General features: G+C 43.3%; 1 long non-coding RNA gene across 2 annotated transcripts; it reads right to left on the bottom strand.

Annotated features, from left to right (window-relative positions):
- Positions 1–2,284: 2,284 nt before the first annotated feature.
- On the bottom strand, positions 2,285–9,766 carry LOC125930007 (uncharacterized). Of its 2 annotated transcripts, XR_007460031.1 has the most exons (4): positions 9,678–9,766; positions 9,030–9,143; positions 7,217–7,279; positions 2,285–2,750 (listed from the first exon to the last, which is right to left on the bottom strand). It is a non-coding gene; the product is annotated as an uncharacterized LOC125930007 (long non-coding RNA). The 2 variants fall into 2 exon arrangements; XR_007460030.1 differs by lacking the exon at positions 9,678–9,766 and having other exon boundaries at positions 9,030–9,415.
- Between the last annotated feature and the right edge of the window lie 210 nt (positions 9,767–9,976).

Genomic DNA, 9,976 nt, shown 5'->3' with positions numbered 1-9,976 from the left:
GGTTCCCGGGCCTCAGGAGTCACCCACCTCCATGTGCTTCTTCCGTGAAGGTTTCCAGCCTCGGGATGGCAGAAGCGGATGTGAGCTTGTCACAGAAAGTTACGTTTTGGGGGGTTTTGTTTTGGTTTTAAGCCCTCAGCTTTATCACCCGTTTTATGGGCCAGAGTTAAATGGCAGTACAATGCAGTTAGCTCTCTTACTGCTCAACACTAACAGCCATCATGAGCCATAATTAGAAGAAAAACCACCACATAAATAACACGGCAGAAAAATCGCCCTGATGATGAGCCAGACTTTGGCTACGGGAAACTTCAGCGGGTCCTGAATATCCATCATACTTAAGGGGCACTGCGTGTTTTTGCCCATATTTGTCTTACTAAAGCCAAAATGGGAGCCATTTAGACTTTCAAATAAGCTTTTAAAACTATACAATGCCAGCTGAAACAGACTGTCTGTTACTAAGTGTGATATAGAAATCCTTCGCCTGGAGGTCAGAGCAGCTGGGGGGGCTGGAAGGGAGTATGCGAGCCCAGAGACAAGGAAGGGAAAAGGAATTGTCCAGGAGATACGTGGACTTCCCCTAACAGGAAGGTCTAGAAACAATCCTCTCAAGTACGGAAAAGTTCCCGCACACCATTGAGCACGGGAAGTCACACTCCCTATTTTCTGGAATTCTCATAGCAGCCTTAGGAAGTCAGAGAAAATAAAATAGAGTACTGTACCTGAGAGTGGCCCTGAGGAAACAGGACCAACCATCGGCTTTTTGCATTTGGCCTGCCCGTTTGCAAAGAGGCAACAGATGGGAATTCACATGAGGCCATACAATAAGCTGAACAGTTTCCTCTTTTCCTGATTAGTCTCCCTCATACAAAGGATTAGGATGCAGATCAAAGAGAGTAAAACCCCTAACGGAAGGAACAAGCTTTGTAGTGGGCAGTGTCTTTCAAAAACCTGCGTCATTTAAAAATTAATTTAAGTACATTCACTTGCTTTTTCAAAATAAATCACATGTATTTTTCTATAGATCAGCCAGAATAGTTAAGGTCTAATCGTCACATGGAAAGAAAGAGAGTATTCCTTTGAATAGTCTACAAGCCCGCATGTGTTCTCTAAAGAGGATGGTTCCCTTTCTCCACTTCTTCCTTCCTTTGCAAACAAAAATTAAAACAAAACAACATTGATCAAAAACTCGGTGTTGAGAGTTAAAACGCACGAACCCTGTCTCTAGTATTAAGCAGTACATTTAGTGAAATGGCTTTAAACTTACGTGGGTAACAGAGCTCTGTTTCACGTGTGGATTTTTGTCTGCATTTATATCTCTGCAAGCCACATATGGCGTGACATTGCCGTTTTTTAATTAAGATACGAAGTGCTCATTTTTTGTAGACCTGCTATAGTCTAACGAATTTACTACACGTCTCAGAAAACACATAGCTTTGCCAAAGTTGGTGAGTAGCCCAGCATGGTTTATCTCCAGCCTACAGCTCTTTCCCTGAATTCAATACTGCAGGCACAATTTAATGCAAACCCAATTTATGACTTAATGCTCTAGGGACCGTGGTGGGAGATTGTTACATTATTCTTTTCTAATCCTATTTGTGTTTTAATTTGCTAAGTCTGTAATGAGGTGCATGCCTTGAATAGATTCAAGATCTTTCACATTGCTTTTGACTTTGTTTAATATAATAGATTTTACAGTTTGCATTAAATACCCAGGTGCTACGGTCAGTATTATCTCTTTATTTTCTCAACTAGAGTGAATAAAATTACGCCGTGAAAGTAATTGTGTACATGTTTCCTTGTTTATCGTAATGGTTTATTTCCTATTATAATTCTTGATTCAAATTACATCTAGTTCTCCAAAAAGTCAATTCCCCATGGGCTCCTACTTCCCCTTTCCACACAACTGTGACTCTCTGAAGAAAATGAAGGCTTGGCTGACATGTGATTCGTTGGGTAATAACAAACTAAGTTCTCTAGTCTAAGTTATGAGGCTTCAATTAAACAGAAAGGGAGAAAGTGAGCAAGGAAGGGAGTGAGGCGGGAAGAGAGGGAAGAAGGGAGGGAGGGAAGGTGGGTGAGAGGAAGGGAGGGAGGGCAGGTGCTGTGTCACCATGCACTTGCTGTTTTATTCGCGATGTTCAGCTGAACCTTACCGTCGCTAATCAGAGCTGCTACATCACCCAGCTCCGCCGTGTGTCATTTGCCGTCCATAACTGTGTTATAGCCAATTATGGCTAAATCCTCTGTTCTGTATGCACAATCAAAGGGTGTCTGGAATGCATTTTGCGATTTTCTGAATCCTATTATTGCAGACATGTTTATTACATTCAGAAGATGGCTTTCTGAAATTACACTGGAATTGTACCACCCACCTGCCATTTACAAACAAAAGGACTTAAACATTTCTTAACAAGGAGAAAGTTCATTTAGCTCTTTCCTGGCAACTTCTTCTGTGTTATTTTCCTCCATGACCGTTTTTGTGCAACTCGCGGCTCAAGCCTCTATAGATTTGTAAAAATATCTATGCTGTCCTGTTGATGTTAACTTTTCAATTAATAACGACACGGCGTTATTAAAAGGAACTGCAGGTCAAAAAGGCGGGTCAAAAAGGAACTGCAGGTTGGCTGTGGTTGGTGCTTGCTGCAGTTTTCATTGTGAAAGTCTTCTCCGCCCATGTATGGAGGGATTGTAAAATGGATCCTAAATTATAACCATTCGATAGCCCTGAAATAACTCTTGTAGGTTGCCTGTCAAAGAAAAAAAATCAAGTTATGTCTTTACATTTCATTTAGGGCCATTTTAAGAGGAAAGTGAATGGTGTTAGAAAGACACACGGTATCTATTTGAAACCATAGCACCTCGTCATTAATTATTAAGGGAAAATGAAAGTGTTTCTAACCCAAATGCTTTACTTTTTTCCCTTTTACTCAAGTTTATACTCTTAAATTCTGCAGCCCCCCACCCCACCCACATACACACACATATACACATACCCAAGCTTACTTTACTTTATTACTGGTATTTGCCTCACAGAGTCAGGGGATATTACTACCTTTTTATTTGCTATTTTTACAGGACCCAACAAAAGTGCTTTTAAAATATATAACCACTTAATTCAAGTCAAGCTTCTTCAATACTCCTTTCATTCAAGCCCTTTCTAATTTGTTTTCCTCCAGCCAGGAGCCCGGAGAAGACACTGTGATTTATGTTTTCATTTATTTATTTTATTTGGGCTTTTCATTTAAGAAAAGAAATTCTGCACAACCCCCACCACCTTCAATTCTGCATCATCTCACCCCACTCCACCCCTTTGTATTTGGACCATTAAGACTTTCCCAAGGCCAGACTTTGGAGTCTTAAACAGATTTCAGAGCTTCGACCGTGATCTGGAGAAGGTTCGGCTTGGGTGCTTCTGGGCACACCAAGGATGAGGGGCTCTTTCACAGCACACCATGCAGGGGGTAAACTCAGGGACGAATTGTGCCTTTCCCCAGTGACAAAAGACGCTTTGCTAATGAGCTCACGTTTCCACAAAGACTAAAAGTGTGTGCCTTGGCAGCAAGAAAGATATTATTGTTCAAATCAGCATGTTGTTTTTGTGTTGGGGTTGGGCATGGGATGGAGGAAATTGCTACATGACATTTAAGAGCTTGGGCTCCACGGTCCAGGGGCCATGGATCTGAGTCTTGGTTCCACTTTCTACCAATGGCCTTGAGTGAGTTACTCTTCCTCTCTATGCTGATTCATTGTTCCAGCCAGCCAGTAGGCAAATACTTATTAGGCACCTAACATATGCAAGGCACTGAATCAGGCACACTGAATTAGGTAACAACACAGATGTGGTTCTTGCCCACGCTGATCTGTTGGGGCCAAGAGATAGACAAACATTTATAGTAAAATGTGACAAGCATGATAATAGGGGAAGCTAGGGAAGCGTCTGGAAAAAGTAATATGTAGGTGAAATGAGATCAGTTTCCTCCAGGATAAAATAGGATGTAATACACACCTGCCTCATGGGGGAGCTACGAGAAAAAGTGCGATAATGTCCAATAGGGCTCTGCATTGCTCCCCACATAAAGTAAAAATTTGGTTAAAAAAAATCAGAAAGTGATTAATGTCATTATTACTTGGTATCATCCCAGGATTCCCCCAAAAATTAATATCAGAGAACCATTTCACCTTTAAAAAGACACAAGCTTTGGGGCACCTGGGTGGCTTAGTCAGTTGAGCGTCGGACTTTGGCTCAGGTCACAATCTCATGGTTCATGACTTCGGGCCCCACATTGGGCTCTCTGCTGTCGGTACGGAGCCTCCTTTGGATCCTCTGTCTCCCTCTCCCTGACCCTCCCCTGCTTGCACTCTCTCACTCTCTCTCTCTGTCTCAAAAATAAACATTCATGAATGAATGAATGAATGAATAAATAAATAAATAACACAAGCTTTACTCTGTAGTTCTTCTTTTACAGAAAGAACTAAACAACAATGTGGTCTATAGAGCATTAAAGTAAATTTGAAGATAAATGAACTAAAATTAACAGGCTTTCTGAAGTAAACATGACTAGTAATTGAGTCTTTATCCAACATCAGCTTCTGTCATTGCAGAAAGGATTTGACGACTCAGTTTCCGCTCACTTCAAAAGGGCCCTCAGCCTCCCCATTGAGTCTTGGATATTCCCAGCCAAAGAATGCTCCTCCTTTCATTCATTGTTTTTTTTTAAATTTTTGTTTATTTTTGAGAGAGAAAGAGAGAGAGAGAGCTCGCAGGCGCATGAGTGGGGGAGGGGCATAGAGAGAAGAAGACACAGAATCCAGAGCAGGCTCCAAGCTCTGAGCTGTTAGCACAGAGCCTACCACGGGGCTTGAACCCACAAACTGAGAGTATGACCTGAGCCGAAGTCGAATGCCCTACCGACTGAGCCACCTAGGTGCCCTGGAAGAATGCTCCTCCAAAGTGTTCTTACTAGTTTAAAAGGTAATACCATTTACTTTCACTTAAAGATAGCCAGGAAGCATTTTTAAGTGCATATTTATTCACTGGGAATCATATTTGCTCATTATGATTTCAGGAATGCATTCCAACAGAGACAAAATTTGGCTTCACCTACCATCAGACAAAACCCGCCCACAAGAGATCCTGGTTCATTCCGGGAAGTGCTATGTCATGGTGGGTGCAGTGTGGGTAGTGGAGTTCTCCAACGCAATTCCTGAAAACATGTCAAGCGCTGGTGCACATGATCTTTGATTACTTACACAAATGTTACAAATATTTGGGGAAAGGGGCGCCTGGGTGGTTCAGTCGGTTGAGTGTCCGACTTCGGTTCAGGTCATGATCTTCCAGTTCGTGAGTTTGAGCCCCGAGGCAGGCTCTGTGCTGACAGCTCAGAGCCTGGAGCCTGCTTCGGATTCTGTGTCTCCCTGTCTCTCTGCCCCTCCCCGGCTCATGCTCTCCCTCTCTCTCTCTCTCTCAAAAATAAATAAACATTTAAAAATTAAAAAAAAACACACACAAATATTTGGGGAAAGTCACCTGTTAGTTGAGCTGCGGTAGAGCTCATCTTAGGGGAGAAAACCGTCTTGATTTTAGCAAATACTTATATGGGCCAATCGACTGCCTTCAGATTGGGTCCCAGACAGTGGTGAATGGTTCTGCTTAGTAACACTGGAGGGATTTTGAGGTTCTGGGAGCAGCCTGAGAATTAGAGAGAGAGAAAGAGTATGTTGAGGGAGAAAGAAGAGCCGACGGGAGATGTTTAGGAGGAAAGCTGGCAAAGACATCTACCCTGGTGCGGTTATGAGGAGCGACTATTACCCGAAATGATGTCCAACATCAATTCTTAGTTAGCAGTTACTAATCTGCCGGGCTGGATTACCAGGTAACATTTGCGAGCACACACATGCACACACGTGGAATTGTCACCATAGGTCCATACGAGTGCATGATATGAGTACTAATTGCAGGCCTTCAGGTGTCTTGGTGGCCACAGGCCAGAGAAGAGAGCAGACTTGAGGTCCAAGACAGGTCCAGAGGTCAGCAGGAAAGGTATTGGAGGAAAAGACTCCCAAGAACATGAGGCCCTAGAAAGTCACAGAAATGATGAGCAAGGCAATGATACTCACACGACACATGGACAAGAGCCTTTAAGCCTGTTCTACCCTCCCTGGGCTACATGGCTACATATAAACTGTAATAAGCCTTTATTCTTCTTTCATTGGAAATCTTTACTAAGTCAAGGTGACCTGAAAAATTTAAGCAGCCATACTAAATGAGCCTCGTTTTAGGTTCTGGAGTAACTGAGACTTGAAACGACCACATGGTGCTTTTTTTTTTTTTTTTTTTTTGAGAGTTTCAGAGACACCCGCAATGGTTCCTTTGCATTCTAACAGTACTATCCCTTTAAGTAGGAGAGCCCTGTCATCAATGAATGGTTGCTGATCTAATGACTAATTGATGGCAAAGAGTCTCTAATGATCTAATAGCTCATTAGGGTTGACTGAGCCAGCAGGGGTCTTCGAAAATGTTTTTTATTCCACTCTGAGGTTTTGTGAGTTTTCCTGTACATACATCAGACAGCTGCCCAGGTTATTAAACCTACAAATGTGAAACCACAGCAAGAACGGGATGGACCTATACAAATATAACTTGGGAGTATAAGGACAAATATGGAACCCACATGACAGAGATATATAACACTGCCCAAACCGTATGATGGGAAGCTAGAGAGAGACATGCTGGGAACCAAATGGGTTCCCAATAGGTAATATCTCTGCCAAGAACTGAGCTGTCACCGTGATGCTGTGGAAGAGCTTCATAGTAGGTAAATTCACCATTCATTCATCATTTAATAAGTTAATGTTTATTAATTACCTATTACTCACATGGTACTGTATATAAACGCTTTATATACATTTTACCAATTTATATGGTTGCTATGGTCCTTTCACATATGAGAAAATTAAGCTGCTAGCAAGCTAGAAAGTGTGAAAGAATTATATAATGTGCCATATATATATATATATATATATATACATATATGTGTGTGTGTGCATATATGTGCATGCCCGTATATATATACGTGCATATATATATATATATATGCACGTATATATATATATGTGTGTGTGTGTGTGTGTGTGTGTGTATATATATATATATATGCACACACCAGGTAAGGAACAGACCTCTTTCCAAAAATCCCACATTTTTGTTTCTTACCGCATTGTCCATTGGCAGGGTTCAGACAACTCAAGCATCTTATTTCTTGGAAAATATTTGTCTCTAAAGATATAAGGAAAGGTGATTGCTGTTGGTACCCATTTAACAAGAAATAGCCAATTCTGGTAGCATGAATAATTAAAACACTCAGGTCAGCCTCAAGCGATAGTGACGAAGAATTCTCATTCAGCTCTTCCAGCATGGAGCTCTCCACTCCTGGGCCATCACCAGGACGTGCCGTGGATGGATGAGTTCCCTTCCTGGCAACAACCCTCATCCTCTGATGAAGTTGGAACTGCCGAGAAACGGGAAGGGAGGGGAGCAGCAAACACTCTGGAAGACTGACCTTGTGGGGCAGAAGTGTCCCTAGTTAAATTTGAGAAGACACCGCTTGTAACATTTCTGTTCAGCCCAACAAACCCAATTTGTATGTAACCGAACTAAAATTATAACTGAAAACAATCATCAGGAGGGCAACGAGGGTCAAGAGCACAGCCAAAGGACAGAGTTTGAAAAAGAGGGACGTCCATAAATCTGGCCGAGATATTTATTCCCCAACCCTATCCGCCAGGGCCAACCTTTGCTCCCGGGGGGGGGGGGGGGGGGTTAATGCCTGGCAATGCAGGTCTGGCTGGCCGAATGGACACCCTTTGGTGGAGATACGCTTGCTGGGGAATGTTCAAGACAAATGCCACGGGGATATGAGCAGGGGACTTTGAAAGCATCTGCTACATCTGCTTTCTTGCTAGAAGAATGACCAGAACAGCCCCCAAGCCCACATCTGTTCATGAGTATAAAGAATAGGAACATATTTTTTTTTACCTTAGTAGCGTGTAGTTGATACACCCTCCCCAGGACCCTGAGAGTATATAATACCAGCATAGACATCCTGAAATATGTCCAGATACGGAGAGGCACCTGCTCATCCCTCTTTTAAAGAATTCAGGCAATGTTGGTTGACCTCCATTATAGAACTGGAATATATTAGCTGAAATAATACTTTAACAGTTTTTTAGTACCCAACTATACGTTCTGTTATAAGGAATAGCAAATGTTTAATCATAAATATTTTAATGGCTTCAGGGATTCATGGTATTCAATGACCGTGTTAAATGATAATAATCACATCTGGTTTATTACTATAGTAATTCAGCAGCTTCTCCTCAGCAGTTATTTTTATTATATGTGCTGTGCGACTGTCATGGTCATTTATAGCAGTAATATTTTAAAGTGGCTCATTTGTTTGTTTAAGGACAGTTTCACAATATATTTCTGTATTAATATACATTTTGCGCTATTATTTCCAAGCTGCCACTGGAAAATTGATCCTAGCCTGTTACGACTGGAGAGGCCAGAAGCCACGCGGGATACCCGGGCAGAGATGGAGTGGGGCGACCAGATGGGACTGTCCAGGTGCCCACTGCGGTTGTGACGACCGTTGAGGCTCATTCTTAAATGAAGGCGTGCACCAAGAAAGAGTGAAGAAGTAATAAATACAAAGGGAGGACCCTTTAGACGTGGGGAGGCATTTTAAGCGAAGCACCAACCCAGAGGGGCGGGCATTTGGGAAGAACCGAAAGATGCATGGTTTGCGAGGCCCGAGGCGGTCATAAGGCTTTGGCAGGCATCTCTGTGTCGATAACAGAAGTGAGGAGGCGAGGAGTGAAAAAATGTGAACTCGCAAGAGGGAAGCAAGGGCGGATCAAGGTTACCCACTGGGTGGCTTAGACACTGACATCAATTTCAAATCTGCTCAAAGTGAGCATTAGGAGTGAACTGCAGAGGCATGGCGAGCCGTGCCCCAGCCACGTACTTTCACTCGAGTGGTTCAAGGCGACGGGTGTTGTGCCGGGCCTGCGTACAATGCCCGCTGCTCTCTTACCCCGGACGTCACAAGGTGTTGCTTGTGATTGGGGTAGATATTAGCCTGAAATCACGCATTGCTTCTTAGTAGGGAGGGGGAAGGGAAGGGGTCCCTAATAACCCCGGAGAGTTAATTTTCTGTGACATTCTGCTGAACCAGGTTGAGGAAATTCAGAGGAGCCTGGAGAAAACTGCCAGGCTACTGCTCCGCTTCCTCTTGGCTGGATCCTGATTGGTTGGGTGACAGAGGGCAAATGGTTTTTACGGCTATGAATGATGTATGACCGTAAAATGGTCTGTAACCAGAAGTGCCAGCTGACATGCCTGCTGATTTAACGGACACCCAGGGTTATGTTTGCACAGAGACGCTTAAATAAACACGTGCTGGGTTTGAGGCCATTTACTGAGCAATCTCTTCTCTCGCTCTTCTTTCCCATTTTATTTTACTTCATCATAAAAACGGGGAGAGTGAAACCGTGGTTCCCTTTTTTTATGATAATGAAGATTTACTCACGGCGGTGGCCGCTCCTCCCTCTTCCTCTCTGCGGAATCTGGCCCCCTTTTCCTCTCTCTACCTGCAGGGGGAGCTGCGACAGACCTGCAGAGGCCCAGGCAGGGTTGGCAAGTGCAGCCACTTGAACCAGCAGCCCTTGGGGAACGGAGGCGATGTTGTCTGGTCGCTTTTGCATTTGGTGGATTCGGAACAGAAAGTCCCGAGGTCGCTGTTTGAGCGGTGGAATGGGGGAGATTTCTGTTCAGCCACAAATCGGCAAAGGCACCAAACACAGGAAAGATGCTCTTCCCATGATGGTCCCCAAACTGGAATATATCCCATGAGCTTCTATGTATAAACTCTCTCCAATAAAGTGATCAGAAATCCGTAAGATATCATAGAGT

Source organism: Panthera uncia, chromosome A2 (genome assembly GCF_023721935.1).
Source record: "Panthera uncia isolate 11264 chromosome A2, Puncia_PCG_1.0, whole genome shotgun sequence".
NCBI lineage: Eukaryota > Metazoa > Chordata > Mammalia > Carnivora > Felidae > Panthera > Panthera uncia.
Note: the sequence above shows the minus strand (reverse complement) of the source record. Positions and strands in the feature narration are given on the sequence as shown.